Source organism: Crocodylus siamensis, chromosome 3 (genome assembly GCF_052110815.1).
Source record: "Crocodylus siamensis isolate JL-2025a chromosome 3, ASM5211081v1, whole genome shotgun sequence".
Lineage (NCBI taxonomy): Eukaryota > Metazoa > Chordata > Crocodylia > Crocodylidae > Crocodylus > Crocodylus siamensis.
In genome coordinates, this window is record NC_143397.1 from 186,960,689 (window position 1) to 186,978,939 (window position 18,251).

The following is an 18,251-nucleotide window of genomic DNA, read 5'->3' on the forward strand; positions in this document are numbered from 1 at the left end:
GTCAAGTTAGAGATAGTATTTCAACAGAAATCTAGGTGGTTTCCTGGCAGTCTTTCCAAACAGTGCCAAACCTCAAATGGCATCTCTCAAAACAACAGGCTACCCAATTCCCAATCATCTCACCGAGCCTTGCAATGGACCCAAATGCCTTCTGTACCCCAACATCAATACAGGCCCCATCATCATTTTTGACTGAATGATATAAATTGTAACATCCATGGTTCATTCACTTGCAGCCCCCCACCAATGTCATATACACTACTACCTGCTTACACTGCCCCTCTGCTGTCTTCACTGGACAGGCCAGGAAATCCCTATTAACAAACACTGCTCTGACATCAGCTGCAGAAAGACAAGCAAGCCTGGGGCAGAACGCTTTAACCTCCCTGGACACTCCATTGTTGACGTGAGGGTAGCTGCTTCCGACAGCAAACTTTTAATAAATGATTTGAAAGGGAACATGCAGAATAGGGAATCATCCAGACTGGACTGTGTTGAGTATAAAACAGGGACTAGGAATTCTTATCCCATTCTCTAGATTAGCTTCTGTGACTCCTTGTTCCTAGAGATTTACTGCTTGTGTGCTTGCTTCTTGTAGCACTGACCCCCTTCTCCTCTGTGTCTTTTGTATTCTAATTTTTCTTTTCTTATGCTCTACTTTCATCATACCCTTTAATAGCGTCTGATTCAGTCAACTGCAGCTCAGGAAAGCCTGTGACCCCACAGTTTCCCCAACCCCTGAGATCCAGTGATTTCCCAGAGATGCACACTGGGGTGTATTGCTAAACTGACATCCAAGTTCATCAAGCAATTATCCCTTCCAAAAGACAATACACCAAGATGTCTGCAAGTCTGGAAGTCTACTACACCAAAAAAAATGAATGCGCCTTGCTGTGGAAAGACTAGCAAAATGTTTTATCATTTTTAAAAAGTATATGAAAGTACATGTAAAATCATTATAGAAACCCAGCAGGATTTTGGGAGAAGCTACCAAATTCCCAAAGAAAACAGTTTTGCAGGTGAAAGGAGGGTGGGCAACAGTTCCTACTTGTTTAGCTACATGATGGTTCCTTATAGTCTTCAGGCTGCCAATAGCTCTTGCAGCTGGATGCAAGCACTATGTCCGGCCACCAGATGGAGCAACTCCACTAAACTTTAGGTGACCAAGCACTGAGAGCACCAGTCATTAAGGAGTTCAGGTCTGGCTTTTATATTAGGCAATCCAGTACCTTTTAATCCAAGAAGTTGAGAGAGAATGATATAATACTATTTTGCTATGAATAATTTTAAAGTAACCATAAAAAGGTTGTTTTATGTGTTTTCAGGTCCTTCTTAGACTTCCTTCTACAAACTTTGATCAAGTTTCCCTTTCCCCGAGTATAAGAAAGCTTTTTTATTGAAAGTATCATACTTTAGCCTACAGCCTTTTCTGGGCAATTGCCCTGGACCTCAGGGACAGGACAAAAGGCAAAAAAAATGGGACAACTTCATGACTTCAGATAGAGAAAGATTAAACTGCCAACAAAGGAGAACCAACTTGTCCCTGATGTTGTGGGAGGACCATACTAGGCATAACAGACATGAGCTGCCAACCAGAAAGCAGAATGGGCATATACAACAAGAAAACACGTGGTTGAAAGGGGAGGGACCAGACAGAAATGCACTGCTGAACATGTCTCCATTCTGCATGATGTTACCTATGCAGTGAGAAGGCTGTGGTGACAATCTGGGCTTTTCAAATACACTCTCCTGACAGCAAGTTCCAAGGCACATGTTCTCTTCCTTGAAAGTTTTACTAAACAAACTTGGCTTAGAAGATAATTTTTTTTACCAATATAAAATTTCATTCTTTAAATTTTAGCAGGTAGCCTTCATCTACAGCCCTTTGCCACTGAATTTGGTGGAGTCTGGTTTTGTTTTGTTTTTAAATGAAAATTTTTTTTAAGAGGTGCACCGATATATTGATGTCAAATCAGATCGACAGCAATAAAAGGAAAATTAACATTATCGGCTATTGGCTTTTTTTGGCCAATGCAGCTGATAATGTACCAATAAATAATATGCCTTCTGGGCAGGGCCCCTAGGAGTCATGTGCATGCATGCATCCAAGAATGCATCCAGGCATCAGAAAGCAGCTCTCTGCAGGTAAATCTGTGGAGGGGAAGAGGCATGGGGGGGGGGGCATTGAGGCCCCCACAGTGAGGGAGGAAGCAGGGCAGGGTGGTGAATGGGACCAAGCCACAAACAACTGGTCCAAGGGATCAGTGTCCTGGTGCTTAAATATGGTGGCAGGGATGCTTGAACTAGCTTTAGTTCAAGTAGTGCCATCATTATTTTTTAAGTGCCAGGACACTTTTAAAATCAGAGCACAGCACAGCTGACTGGGGAGAAGGGGGAAGCAGACTGCAGGCTCTTCGCCCTGCTACCTTTGCCCCAGGTGCCACATACTAAACCGCACCTCATCCCCTGCCTGTCCAGCAGCAGGAGGCACAGCTTGCCACCACCACTGCTGCTGGACAGGCAGGGGACATGGCGCAGCCAGCATGCAGCCCCTGGGACAAAGGCAGCAGTGCAGAGAGCCCCAAGCCCACAGTGGGAAGCTGCCTCCACCCTCACCTTAATCAGCTCCGCTCTGGTTAAAGGCATGCCAACGCTTAACAATGGTGGCAGCAGTGCTTGAACTAAAGCCCATTTAAGCACTAAAATGCTGATCTTCTTGATGAGTCACCCATGGCTGGCCCCCCCCCCCAGCCCTGGAATCCCATTTGCCACCCCCCCCCATGCTGCCAGAGCCCCTACTCCTGCCCCACTCCCTCCCTCACCATGGGGGCCTTGATCTGCCCCCTCACACCCCTTCTGCTCCACAGACTTACCTGCAGTGCATTACTCTCCACGCTACCCAGCTGCATTCCTGGAAATCAGTTATCAGATCGGTATCTGATACCATAAGCAAAAGGAACATGTTTGCTGTTGGGGGGAAGAGGGGTGAAGCTCAGAGCCTGCCTTCACTGGCCTCTGGGGGTGCTCCCACATGCCCCGCAGAAGAGGCTGCCTGAGTGGCCCCACTCCCCAGCTCTGCACATCCCCACCTGCTGGTGACTGTGGGACTGATAAAGTGGAGGATGATGTCTGTCAGACTTTATGGGTCCTCAGGTGACTGAGAAGCCCAGGTCTTGATGAACATTCTTCAGCAATGGGAGCATGTTGTTGTTAGGGGGAGTGAGATTCACAGCCCCAGGCTGGTCTCCTTCTCCTTCCTCCACCGTGTCAGTAGCAACTGGGCAGGGGAACCTCACACCCTTTCCCCCCTAGCAAGGCAGCGATGTGCTGTGTAACTAAGGCTGCTACAGGGAGAGAGACCCCAGATCCTTTCCACCGTGGCACCCATGGCTAGGGCAGCTGTGGGGAGAGAAGCCCCCCACCCCTTCCCCTCACCCCCCTGGGCAGCTGAAGCCTGTACCTAGCTGGGGGGAGGAGGTGGGGCCAGGATCAGAGGCTGTCACCAACTTGGATCATTGACAGCTGATGGGGTGAGGCCAGCCCAGCATTCAGACAGAGCAAATAAACTCTGCCTAAGACTAGAGTGCAGTTCTGTACAACATCCCCTGAGATGGCAGTAATTGCACACTCTAGGTTAACCCTCAGTGGGATCCAGCACAGATGTTTGATAAAGCATTGTAACAGAATGCACTTTAGTCTCATACCTCATCCACTGAGGGTTACTTTAGAGCACGATCCACCATTTTAAAAGCTCCAAGAACTGTGAATGTCTGTTCAGTTACGGCTTGAGTGCTTTAAAAAGTATGCTTAAAGCACTTTAGGTGTAGCGTCTATACCAAGCCTGTATTTTTCTGTGCTGCCTGGTCTTGATATTGGGATGGAATGAACATGGTGATAGGCACTCAGGTTTTATTGTTGTTTTTTTAAAATGTTCTGTCCAATTATGTGTTATGAAAAAATCGTTCAGCAGTACACTTTTAGTTTTTATTCTCACTGATCAGAAAGAAGAGTTCTAAATTAGAATTCACTTTACTGCAGTTAAATGCAATTCGTGTTTCCTTTACAGAGACCATTATTTTTGTAAGGCAAGGAGGTACAATACAGAAAGGTAATTCAGTCTGCCATGCCTATACTTCCTTTTCTTCACCTTACTGGGCCCTTTCCACCCCTCTTCTATATAGTTCTCATAGTCCCATTCTTTTAAAGAATGTATGATTACAAGTACATAACTCGTGGACTGGAGTTTGGCATATACAAAGTGACAAATCAATAGGTATGGTAAATTAAGGTCATCTTAAGCCACTTTAAAAGGTTAGTTTTATGAAAAGATTCTTTTAAAACAAAACTACTCACACCAAGCTTACTCAGAACACACAAAAATAAAAAGTATCTTAGATGCATAGTGAGCTCTAATAACTTTTCTGATTTCACTAGTGGCATAATACGTCAGAATAACATCTTCTGTTTAAAACTCAAATCTACATATACTGAAACTTACTTTATTAGTAGTTATTTCAACTTTTCAATTATTTTAAGAATTTTTATTGAGATCAGAATGGCCACACCTTTTTAAATTTTGCTAGGTTTTCCTGGGCTATTCATATGACTTCATTGAAAGCAATGTTAGATTCGTCCCTAACCTCCTTCTTGCACCCCCATCTTCAAATTGTGCCTTATTTATTTAACATTCATGCAATAAACTTATGCCTAACTTATTGAATCTTATTTAATTAAAAAGCAAGCACTGAATGTGTTAGTTCCTCTCTTTTGTAAGCGGTTGTTAAAAATCAATTCACTTGTTTAAATAAGTACCCAAGTACCTTGCTATTTTTCCAGTATTTAATTGTATAAAGCAATCACACTTTGCATATTAATTATTATGCCACTATGGTAAGGAAAGCTTTTCTTATGTTCAGAATAAATATTCAGCATGTCAATTCAATTTGACAGGCAGGAACTTTGTTTTCTAAATCCATGCTATTTAAAGTACACTGAAGACAGTGGTTGGCAGTGTTAGTAATCCCATCCGGTGTGCACATAATTACATTCGACTTTTTTCAGGACTGGAAGGATGAGAGAAGAAATGGAGAATACCTATTATTTCTTCAACACGAGCATCTGTCTATCAACAATATTGGAAGTCTGAGGGGTTATCATTTTATTAAAAACATTTGGTATTGGAATTCTGAAGCGCAATATAGGCTTAGTTAGTTCACTATTTTAAATTTCCTATACCTCTCTTTGTCACAGGCAGTAACTTGGTAAGTTGCTTTCCCACAGAAGAAAAAAATCAGATTAATCTCTCTCAGGATGCAAAGCTGCTGCCATTAAATTTAGCTACAAAAGAGAGAGCGAGCTCTATTAGCTGTCTACTAGTCTCTCCACGTCTAAAACACTTGCCCATTGGTGAAAACTTACACGGAATTAAAGAACAAAAACAAAAAACCTGAGGGCTTAATGCAACTTTAGCCCATTTAATGGCAGAACTGTAAGGCAAAATCTTAAGCATTACCTGAGCAGCAAGGCTTTAAGGCATGCTTTCTAGGCAACACAGCAGAGAGTTTTTCCCCATCCCTGCTATAAGCTCAATTAGTGCAACAAGCAGAATTGGAAATATTTTTAATGAAGGCAGGAGAAAGCATAATTTTCCTATCTTCTGCTGCTGTAATTTTGAAAGTACTGAAGCACTAAGCTCATTCTACAACTGGGACTTACACAGTACTCCATATGAGAAAAAGGATACTAAACTAAAAGCTGAAGTACAGGAGTGGGAGCAAACAGCCCCAAAAGCAGAATCTTTAGGAAGCTTCCCAGGGGAAACTAAAAAGAAAGCCAGACTGATTGCTTTCTTAATGGAAAATAAAGTCTGTAGCACCAAGAACAGACTGAGACTGTAGATAAAGCCAAAACAAAATGAACACTAAGCTGGGGGGTGGTTCTATTCCCAACTCTATTGGGAATTCAAACTCTGAAACCAGAGGAAAGAACTGCAGGGTGCACAAGTGTTTCAGATTGAAGTCTTTGGCATCATTTCAGTAATTTTATAGATACCTTTAGTCTCTGAAGGGTAGTCACAAAAAGCAGTAAAAAAAAAAAAAACCAACCAGAAACACAAAAAAGGGTATTTTCCTAGCCATGTATCTTGCTCTTGTCACTTGCTCCACATGCAGTGAAAAGGGAAAAAAAAAAAAAACAAGTTATACCCTAGATGTGCCATAGTAATTACTCAGCAGATATGCCAGGTGAGACAAACCAGTGAGACTCTCACCCCTCTTAGTTCCTTTGTGATGCACAAGAGAGCTGATCAGTACAAAGGGACTCAAGAAGTCCCCATTCCAGCTACAAAACGATAGAAGACAGGTATAAAGCTGACCACCAGAGAATGGCCAACACATGCAGAAATTTGAAACGCAGTGACAATGCATAACCAGATTGGGGAAGTTTGTCACAGAGCAGCCTCCAGGGGGTACTTTCCTGGGACCACTCAAGCCCTATCTAGTCTCCGAGTACCTTGTGAAGCCAGTCCAGGCTTGACAACTAAAGCAAGAGTGGGGAGCCTTCCAAGTGGGGACCTGGCAGTTTCTCTCCCTCCCTGGGTCTCTGTGGCCTGACTCCAAGAGCTGACATTCAGGTCTGCTCCTGAGAGAGGGACTTCTCCTCCTGGAGTAACTCAGTGCAAACCACAGTGCCAAGCAGCACAGCAGACTCTCTTCAATAAAGGCACTTTCTGGGGCTAAGACCAGTCAGCAAGAAGTTCTCCAGGTCCTCCAAAAGGGTTAAGCAGTTCCTCTGCTCCTAATCCAACAGTCCTAAGCACCTGCAAAAATATTCTGCTATTCCCGTCCAGTCTTTTCCAACTCCCCAGAGCTCCTCCAATTTCAGTCTCCCAAACTCTTCTTGCCCCAGAGCTGCCAGGCTGCTTTTTCCATCCTGCTCTCCCTTTTTTCATATTTATTTTCCTGGGTGTTGGCCATCTCATCTCTGTTGATGCTCCGACACCAATCAAAATTGTTGATACTGCAGGTTCAGCCTTGGCACTTAATCCCTCCTTTTCTGTGCACAGGCTAAGGATGTAAACCCAGTTGTACAATATAATAACCACTAGGTGGACACAATTAACACAAATATCACAAAGCAGAGGTGGGCAAAATATAACCTGTAGGCCAGATCTGACCCACAGGGGATCCCTGGGTCTCGCCTGGCCCAGGCAGGCACTGTCTAGCCGTGGTACATCCTGCCACAGCCTGGACACGCAGCAGGGCTAGGGTGGCTCTGCGGCTGAACTGCCTTTCTAGGCAGCGCAGGCAGTGGTAGCTCCTTCTGGCTGCTGCTGCTGGCCCCAGCTCCATGGTACTGGTGGGGACCCATGCGCAAATCCCCAACCTGGCCTGCCCTGCATCTGCTCAGGACTCACCCACCCAGGCTGAGCAAAGGCAGCAGCTGGGCAGAAACTCTTGCTCAGCATGGGGGAAAAGCAGCCCCTCCCCCTCACTGTTGCCAGGTCCTTCCTGCTGCAGTTGCCTAGAACCCGCGCCCATGCTGCCCCACTGGGCAGCCTGGAAGTGGCAGTGACAGTAGTGGAGATGCAGGGCAGCCCAGTTTGCTGCAGGTGGCTGGCAGTGGTAAAGGCCCCCCCCATGCTGAGCAACAGTTTTCACCTGGTGACCGCCACTGCTCAGCTTGGGTGAGCAAGTCTAGATGCAGCGCAGGCAGGGCTGTACGTGTGGGTCCCCACCAGTACCATGAGGCTGGGGCCAGTAGCAGCAGCAGCCAAAAGGAGCCACTGCCACCACCTGGGCTGCCTAGAATGGCAGTCCAGCTATGGAGCCATTCCAGCCGCACTGCGTGCCAAGGGGGTGGCAGTACGTGCCATGGGCAGGCATTGCAGAGCAGGCACAGGGTGGTCTGGGTTACAGGGGTTCTGACTGGTCTACTCCTGCCGGGCTGAATCTGGAGCAGGCATGGGGTGGGGCTGGGGTTGCACGTTGTTGGAGGTGGCAGGAAGGTACTGCAGGGCATGCGGGCTCCGCGCTGTTGCGGGACAGGTGCTGACTGGGTGGGGTGGGGGTGAGGGGCACATGCACACGGGGGGGGGGGGGGGGCTCTCATGCACACCCAACCATACCCACAAAAATCCTGCCCCACAAGCCAACTACATTCTCCCCCTCAAACACAAATCACACACCCTCCAAAGGCCATACCCACCCATACCCTTCCCCCACAAACTCTACACCCCTCCCCAAAATGCACAACCATGCACCTCTGGGAGGAGCCCTGCTTACTGCTATGCACACACATTTCACACACCCCCCATGTACCCCCCCACAAACCCTATACCCACCCACAGTCCCCAACAAACTCCTCCATACCCATCCACACAAGCCTCCAGACCCCACAGACACATACATCTACATGCCCCCCACAAACCCCATACCCATGCACCCCTCCACCCCCACAATATACAAAGAGTAAGACTTCATTTTGAGCTATTATGAAATCACTTCTATTATACACAACAAATGCATACTAACCAGGACAATTTTTTTTAAATAAAGTTAAAATATATTATTGTGGGTTTGATTTTTAGTACATAATTTGTTTTGGTTTTTTTCCAGTTCCAAGGATGGCAAATCCCCTTCCCAAAAGGGGTACTTCCAGGGGCAAAGGGAGGGACTTCCGGTGGCAGAGGTCACGGGTTAGGAAGCTGGACTTCCAGTCCTCAGATGGCAACCAGGGGGTGGGGCACATGTCAAGAGGCTACCCTTGTAGCCCTTGACAGCTAGCCAAAACTTGTTAAGTGACCCACCAGCTAAAATAATTGCCTGCCCCTGCAATAAAGCAAAGTTACAGTAAACTAGGCTTACATTATACCAGAGCCTGCTCCAGCCCCTGGAAAAGTCCAGAATCAGAAGGTGCAATGTTTGCATAAAAGCATTTCTCCCCCCACCCACCCTTTCCCCTATAAAGACTCAGAGCTGCACCTGTTTATTAGCATAATCACTTGGCACCATTTACTTACATCTTCCCTTCATGTTCCTACTTCTGTGCTCAAGCTTGGTTTGTATCCATACATAATCATTTGCAGAACTCTAAGATAGTTGTAATTACATTTGACCAATAAAGAGAGTCTGGAAGTCTTTGTTTACATTAATACAGCTGTTGAAGTCAGAGAAACTATAGGTTTAAATGTGGTAACCAATAACCAGCAACCTAGCAAATGGCTTCTTTCTTACAACTCTACCAGAGGTGTTTGGTATTAGTTTTCCCCATCTTGACATTGAAAGTATACCTGTTCCATGACACTGGCCACACCAGACCACAGAAGTCTAATGTCATCTTGTAACCATAAGAAAGCCACGTCTTGGGTAATATCATTGTTCACATTATCATCAGAACCATCTCTCAGCTGCAAAATACATGGAAGTTTCTATTTTGGAAACATGGAATTTCCTCACAGAACTACTGCCTACACACTCAAAAGCTTGTATTAAAAGTCTCCAGAAAAAAAAAAAATGACTCTCTTACCTCTACCACCACCTGTGTGTAGTTACTTTCATAATATCCCTGTAGGGAGTTGGTAAAAAAAGTAGCAATTAATAAGGTGGTTAATCAGGCTCTCTTTGAGGCATTACATCTGTTCAGAAGTACTTCTTGATCAAAATGTGCACACATTTTATTGCTTATATATTTTGGGACTTTGCCTTACATTGTCATCTGCAGACACGCCTCAAACTCCTTTTCCCCAAATGAGAAACCTGCAGATTTATAATTTTAAAAAAGACAAAACTATAATTCTGTTTCTTAACAGATACAAGACATTTCAGTCAAACACTGACCCCCCCCCTCCATTTGGGGGAGGATTTCTTTTTAAAAGCTTGTATTTTCTCCATTGTCTACTACCTCTAGTATCATCCACATCCCCAGGCATTATAAAACCATCATTTTGTAGAATGCTTACTTTTCCTCACAGTTTATTAACTTCTTTTTGCTTGCATTATTCAGCAACCCAAAAGGTTTTATGTACTGTGCTATAGAAGTTGGTGATGTATTCTAATCAACATTGTCAAAGACATTAAAGAAGAATTGGAGCACTAGAGCAATACTGATGTACCACATGCTCAAAAGTGCAGAGACCATGCAATCTCTGTAGGGCAGCACCAACACTATTTAAATAAGGGCAGCCTTCTTCCCCCCCAAAAAACTAAGTGAAATTCACAATACATCGGCAAATTGCAAAAAGACTTGTCAAAAATAAAAACCTCAGCCATACCCCTCATGACAGAAGTATTCTCTGGTTGTAGGCAAAATAACCCATTCCATCACACTGCAACTTTCCTAGGAAATAATACAATTCATGAGAAAAATCCATTCTGGAAAAGGAGTTCAGGTACACTCAGAATTCACTTCATATAATTTGACTAATCAATGATTCAATTTTATTCTGTGCAAACAAAACTCAAATATAAGTTACAATTGCATATAAAGGATATGAATAATAAAGTTAAACTTCTCACCTGTTGCACTTACTCAGCTGGATGTGTCACACACTCACAGATCAATTTAAATTCAGTTTAAGGGATATGAGCCTGATAAAGCTGACTGGTTTAAAGCTGTCTAGAACAGTTTTTAAAAAGTGTACCTGAAAAAGGAGTACACTTTTAAACTAGTTCCCCATCACACGTGGCCACCAAGTATTCTGCAACTTGGGTCTGGCTGGTCCTCCAGGCATCCCATACTGCACTGCTCCCTGCCCCCTCTGGCCATTTTGGCACGTAGCCAGAATTCTACCGGCCTGGCTTTTCCCTGCCCCATTTGCTAGCACTTAAAATCAATGAGAGCTGTCACACTACTTGTTCAATAAAACTTTTTCTAACAACCAGCTGTGTCCTCACTCCCTCATGTCCCCCAACCTTCTGGGAATCAAAAACATGCACATAAGCAGTTCGCCTCCCTCCCAAGTACTCTAAAGTCAGGCAAGCACACAACAGAGCTCAGTCAAGCGCAGGCTACTGAAGTCTATTTAAACTCATGTTTAGGGGAGAACGGAAAGCAGAAAAGTGACCTCCTTGAGCCCCCAAATTCCCAGCAACAGGTCATCCACACTCCTGGAGTCCCCAAAGTATAGCTACAAGTGCTCCCTCCCCACACACTTACCCACTGAGAGGCACTGTAGGACAGTTGCTCACTCCCACTCTCTGATTATGAAGCCACAGAACATCAGTGCTTAAATGATGACTGTCTACCTAAAATACCACAATGTTGCAGGTCAGACAGGTCCACATGTAGCAACTGGGAACCAGTCCACAAGGAGTGCCACCTGGAAACAGTTCAATTGTTACTTATGTCCACACCCCAACTCAAAAAGGTGTCTCCCAAAAATATGGCCTGCATGCAAGATATGGCCTGCAGATTCCTACCATAGATTCCAGATTCCCACCATCTGGTCCATGGTGCTATCCACTGGTCTCTGACTAGACTCTCACACCATATACATCATGTGCTGGACCAACTCTGGGGCCAGATTCAACGTGCATGGTACCCACCCCATGCAACCAGAGCTGGACACAAGCATGGGTGAACTGACCAGCTGCCCGGGACCAACAGAAAGGGGGCCCAAAAAATGGTGAAAATAATTATCATCATCATTATCTCTGGCGAAGCAGGGCCCCAATACTAAAAGTTTGTCCCGGGCCACCAGGAGTCTAGGTACAGTTCTGCATGCAACTCATACAGTCCATAAAGTGAGTCTGACACCCCAATGTAACCAAAACAGGTACGAGACTATCCTCCCCCTCATCTTCAAATAAATTGCTATACCTGCCTCCAAGAGTCATTCCCATGCATCTCGCACGGGAGAAGGATTAATGCAACAGCCACTCCACCAATGCATTTGCTTTAAAGTCTTAAATAACAAAACCTGTTCTTTAGCACTTGGGTCTAATTATGCAAATTATGTTCCCAAAAGTCTCCACCAATGCAGACCTGTTCAAAAGGATGAGAGTTTTTCCACTTCCAGTCCTCGGAAAGTCCTCTCCTTATTCCTCCCAAATTAACAGAAAAGCACAAGTTAGTCAAACACATTATTTTGAATGAAACATTTATTGTTTTGTAGAAAGGTATTTTTAAAAACAGGTCCTTTTTCCTCCTGTTAAAATACTTATTTGAAGAGACTACTTTTTAAATTAACCTGATCAGCCTGATTCACTGGGATTATACACATTTAATTATTTATTATAATTCAAGTTTGTAAACAAGCCATAGGGGAAAAAAAACTATGATCCTATCCATATCCCATCCAATCCTAATGCAGAACAGATGCGAACAAGTGCAACTCCACTGCATCTTTATCTTGAATATGGTCCAAAATCCTGAAAAATGTTAAGCCTAGCCTATGACCCTGTTGTGAGCTCTACACAGTAGATTCCTGAAACCTCACAGGACCCACCTGAAAGTCAGTCAATCTTTGTATATACACCCCTCCACTCAGTCTTTTGCATGCACCTTGATTTCTACAGCTCTCTCTACCTCTCTCACACATTTAATTACAGGGCTCCATATCGAGGCAAATATGATTACAGAACTGGGGCCTACATATGATAAATATGATTTTCAGAAGGATATAATTTAGGACTAAATCTATCACATCTTTTGGAGCCTTTCAAGTTTGTAAATTCCTTTACTGAGATTTTCCATTAGTCTATAGCAGGGGTGCTCAACCCTTGGCATGCACAGCTATGGCACAAGCATGGCACTCCCCTCAGGACTCCTATAGGTTGGAAAATGTGGTGGCAGGGGAGCAGTGGTAAATAATACTGCCACCCATTCCCTGCTGCCAAGTTCCTACACCCTGCACAGCTGGGTCAGGAGCGAAGTCACACCCCCTCTCCCCACCATATGGTCAGATTGGGCCCACCAACCTGATATAGCCAGTGGAGGGACCAGACATTACTAATCTGGCCCACAAGACAAAGAGATTCAGTACTTCTAATCTGTAGCAAATGGACACCTGGAGTCTTTTGAATCTTTCACCTGATGCCGATAAAGGATGGTTTTATTCTAATCTGAAGAAAAAAAATTATCACAAAATTCTTACTTCATAAGTAATTACTGCTGCACCAGGTAGGCTTTTATCATCTGAAACTATCCTTCCCTCCTTGCTACACTTTGGCAAAAAAAGTTGAAAACTGAAAGTAGCATTTAGACTTTGTTCCACATGTTGGGTACCTTGTTCCCAGACATTGCTGATGTACAAATACATTATCACAAATAATTTAGATACAATTACCTTATTTACAGAACAGTAAACCACCATTTCTTCTCTCAAGGAAACTTACATAAGCAGTTTATCAAATTCTTCATTTACACCAACTCCATATAGGGTTAAGACGTTTTTTCTTTAGTCCATAACGGGATTATTTTTTTTAAGCTTGGGTGTCTCTGCTCCCTAACTTTCAGAACAAAAATGCTGTCTTTGTTGTTATATGGTACTATGGATGAGAAATTGTCAAGTCTCAATGCTTGCTGCACTGGAAAAAAGTTCTGACAGACATCTCCATTTAAACAGGAGAATGCATTAAAAAAGGAAAAACATAAGTGAACACCTTTCCTTTAATAGTGACTTCAGAGAACTTGTCTGACTTCAAAGGAAAGGATATTCCAGTTACTTTTCTTATAAGCGAAGCAGCAAATATTCTGCCACATTACAGAAAGTTACCCATGGAACAGAGAACAATAGCAAGTCTGTCCCTTGTCGTCCCTTTGCTCTTCAATACTGGTAGTTATTTGTGATGTACAATTAGTATAGCTCCCACTGCATGCACTTCCTGTACTCAAAGCCTTAAGTTTTCTTCCCTCCAATCCTAACAAACTTCCACATTCTGGATTTCCTAGCGCTCTTGTGAGAACACAAAGGGCAATACAGCCAACCCTGCCTCACTCAGGTTCTCCAAATCAGAGCCTACATTGACAAAGTCTCTGTAAAGCTAAAATTAAGCACAGATTGTGGGATACAACCAAGCCATCTCAAAACAGCATACAGTAACTGAGATAAATATTCATTCTTTCTTCCTTGAATGCATGACAGCATGAATCCAACTGTAGGACTGAAGCAGTCCTTCTCAGTTTGGGAGAGTAAAGAATTGTAGCGATATCAAAGTTCTCACAGATTAATCGAAGTTTAGGGCTGGAAGGGAACTTGTGAGATCACTGGGTCCAGCCCCCCCTGCTCTAGGCAGGAAAGACTGCTGGGGTCAAATAACCCCAGCAAGGTGTCTATCCACTCTCCTCTTGAAGATCTCCAGGGTAGATGCCTGCACCGCACCTGCTGGGAGTCTATTCTAGAGTCTGGTCACACAAACTGTAAAGAAGTTTTTCCTTATATCCAGTCTGAAATCTTCTTCTAGGAGTATATGACCATTGCTTCTGGTTTTCCTCTGGGGCACTTTGGTGAATAATTGTTCACCTAGCCCCTGAAGCTCTCCCCTAATATATTTGTAAGCTGCCACCAAATCCCCCCCAATGGCTTCTCTTTTATAGGCTGAACAATCCCATATCTGTCAGCCTTTCCTCATATGGCTTGTACTTCAGGCCTCTAATCATATGAGTGGCTCTTCTCTGGACTCCCTCAAGTTTCTCTACATCCTTTCTGAAGTGTGGTGCCTAGAACCGGACACAGTACTCCAGCTGCAGCCTAACCAATGCCAAGTAGAGCAGGAAAATAACTTCCTTAGTTTTGCTTCCAATGCATCAGTTAATGCATGTCAGCATATTGTTTGCTCTACTAACTAGCATCACAGCGGTGGCTCATATTTATTTTATGGTCAGATGTGACCCCCAGGTCCCTTTGAGATATGGTGCTAAGTAATGTAGCACCACTGAGCTTGTAAGTTTGTTGTGGATTTTTCCTCCCCAGATGGAGCATTTTACACTTCAGAGTTCTGGTTCGCCCATCTAACTAATCAGTGTAGGTCCACCTGAATTATCAGCCTACCCTGAGGAACGACTGCACTTCCCCAAAGCCTAGCATCATCAGTGAACTTTGCCAATATGCTTTTCACCTGCACATCCAGATCACTGTTAAAGATGTTGAAACACACCGGTCCAAGTACTAAGCCCTAGGAGACCCCATTATGATTCTCTACAACAATGCAGTCTGACTTTCTGATGACCTGTATATGACTACAGAGATGTGGAGACAACTTAGAAGGCTTAGGGGAGTCCAAGTTAACAGAACATACTGAAGGCACATGGCTTCTTTTTTTGCCAGTCTTGAATGCCATTTCAGGAAACTAACAAGATAATGGACTATTGAGACCAATCTAGATCTTGATGGTCACTGCCTCTAAGCCAACATGATCTGAAGGAGAGTCTTGTTGGTCAAACACTCAGCAATCCATACCATGGATCAAAAAGCATATCCGTAAGCATTAAGGCTACAGACAGGCGGTCAAAAAGCCTGAGGCTGAATGGATTCAGTCTTTGTAGGTTAGTCTAAACTGCAGAGATTAAACTGAGAAACAACTGAAAAGACATTCACTTTTGATACAGGAAATGTAGCCACATGACTGCAGTGGCTCAGGCCAGAAGCCAGGGGTGTTACAGCATGGCTCTCTGGCATGTAGCCAGCTTGGGTGGGCTGTGCGTTTGCTTCCTCTTCCTGCTGCCCCCGAAGTCCCTGGGATTTGCAGTCTAAAATTATACCAGCAAGACTCTGCAGAGTGACTCATCACTTCCTCTTCCTGCTTCCAGATGCCTCTGGGATTTGTAGTGCACAGTTGCAGCCAGCAGTAAGTTTTTAACAAGGCAGGGCAGCTCTTTACTTGGGACAAGGAAAGTTTAACCACCACCCCTCCTCTCCCCAACCTTAGACTCCAGCTGGGGTTTGCCTGAGGGGGCAGTCCCCGCCTCCCTCTGCCACTCCCCCCCCAACTTTCTCTGCTGAAGCAGACAGTACATCCCAGGGCCAGAAAAGCAGGCTGGGATGCTGGGGGGCTATGATTTAACCCCTAGTTTTAACTTGAATCTGGATGGGATCTGGGGCAGAAGTTCAGTAAACCGATTTAACCTAAATCAGTTAAGTCTGATACTACATCTATCCAGGTTCACCTTAAACCAGTTTCAGCCATTTTTAAATTGGTTTATACACACTGAATTTATGTTCAGTTACAGGTTTAAAACCAGTTTCTGATCACTTAAACCAGTTTGTGTAATTTCTCTTCCTAGTCTAAGAAGGCAATACTGAGGCCCCGTATAGGAAACATGTTTCTGATAGGAGGACAAATATGAAGAAGATCCCCCCTTGAGGAATTCTGATACTGCCACACACACAGAGCTGGAGTTTTCCTAGGGGTGCCTGAGATATTACAAGTTGAGAATCACTTAGAGGACACACCCAACCGTGCACCCTATTCAAGAAACTGGTTCCATTAGACATCAGAAAAGACAGACCTTGAATTTTTTCAGTCTGTAAGGGGCTGAGGGAAAAGAGTGCTTTGTACAGTAACCCTCATCAGGTCAGCCTGATGTATATCAAGCCAGCTTGCAGGTAAAAATCAGAACACTTTTGGAGAACAACTAACACTAGAAACTAGCAGGTAAGACAGTTTTCTGGTTTGCTGCTACCAAAAATAGCAAGAGAGAAACACAAAGGTGTTGTGGCTGCCTGCCTGCATACAGTAGCATTAGAAAGTATGGCTGAGGCCATGTATAGTCCCTGACAATCCTATTCAAACCTTTCAGTCTTGTATACCTGAGACATATGGTATAATCCAAGATGAGACACTTCAAGAACAATAGTATCTTTGCCTTAGAAGAATGTGTGTCAGTAGGTTGACAAAAATTGAAACTATATTAAAACACACTAAAATAAGGTTTAACCAACCCAAGGGACCATGCTTTTTTAAAGTCCTTTAAAGTTCCTAGTTCTCGGTCATGCAGAATAAACTGGGGTGGTTTGACTCCAATACTTTTTCCTGCCATGGCAGGGGGTCGGACTTGATGATCTGCTCAGGTTCCTTCCAATCCTACCAATTATGAAATTATGAAAATTTCTGAAACAGAGAGGCATTTTTTCCCTATGCCACTAAACCGCTTTTTAAATAAAATATATTTTTGAAGTTAGAGTCATTCAAGTTAGAGTCATTCATAAGGAGCTTAGCATACTTTAACTCCCTTTGTAGCTGACAAATTTTATACTAGGAAAGTAGATGGATAAAATAAGTCGCACCAATGAAGTCTACAACTTCAATATGGAAATAATTTATATTTTCACGTAATTAAAAAAAGGGTATTAACAAGAATCTCACTTACCGACAAACAATATTCAATTGGAGACAAATGCACACCTATGACCAGAGCCAACACAAGATCCATTAAACACACACTGCAATTAAACCCTATTTTAGGCTGGTCCTCTTCACAAGGATTAGCTTCATTTCAGATGAATACTATGTTTGCAATAGCAGCACTATATTGTAGAAGACGGTGTCAGAAGTTGTGACCGTCAGTAGACTATTATATATAAATCTTTTACTTGAAGACCTGCAGTGTTGGAGACTCCCATGATGCTAGTTTCTCTTCATTACCATCTGTGAGGAAGATCAGATAAGGAGCAAGTGAAAAATAAAGTGGAGGCCAAAACTTCTTTTTTTAGAAAGATATATTAACTCCAGTTTTTTTAAGCAAACATTCACTATATCTTATGAGCAACTGCAGCTGCTCTCTCTCAAACAGAGAAAGCAAAGGCTAGGGAAATTATGAGTAGGCCAGGTTGCCTAGGTTATATTGCATTAATTAATGCTATAAAAAAAAAAAACAAAAAACAAAACCTGAGATGATTCTAAAATTTTAGAACACAAATTCAAATAGCTTATGCTATTAATATTGTGATTAGAAGTGGCAGGTTTCTATCACAAATTCATAGTAAAATGACCAAGTGTACAATTATTAGTCATGGTAGCACTTAAATAGTTATAATTAAATTAAAATACAACATCCCATTAAACTGAACGGGGAGAGCAATTTCCTACTGTTGTTCCAGAGTGTCTGAAATCTGAAAAAGGACAGCCACATGTAAGTTTACATTAAGAATATAGTCAGTCTCTTCCATAAAGCTTTTATTACTAGAGCACATAAACTGTAGAAAATCCATACATCATAACTGATAGATTTCTGCCAACTACACAATCTGATATACTGCAAGACCCATAACATAAAATGTTCATGAAGCCCCAATTAAAGGCAACTGTACATAA

The 18,251-nt window shown here is 43.4% G+C and overlaps 1 protein-coding gene across 5 annotated transcripts in view; it reads right to left on the bottom strand.

Moving 5' to 3' along the window:
• The window catches only part of PCMTD1 (protein-L-isoaspartate (D-aspartate) O-methyltransferase domain containing 1), an 83,414-nt gene that overhangs the window by 48,362 nt on the left and 16,801 nt on the right, over positions 1-18,251 (bottom strand). For 2 of the 5 annotated variants that reach the window (XM_090039950.1, XM_090039951.1), the window contains one exon: positions 17,308-17,585. The exons of 2 other annotated variants lie outside the window; for them this stretch is intronic. The gene's annotated coding sequence lies outside the window, so the exon portion shown is untranslated. Of the gene's footprint in view, positions 1-9,525; positions 9,549-17,307; positions 17,586-18,251 lie in introns of those variants that run through there. One more of the 5 variants, XM_090039952.1, reaches the window with a different exon arrangement.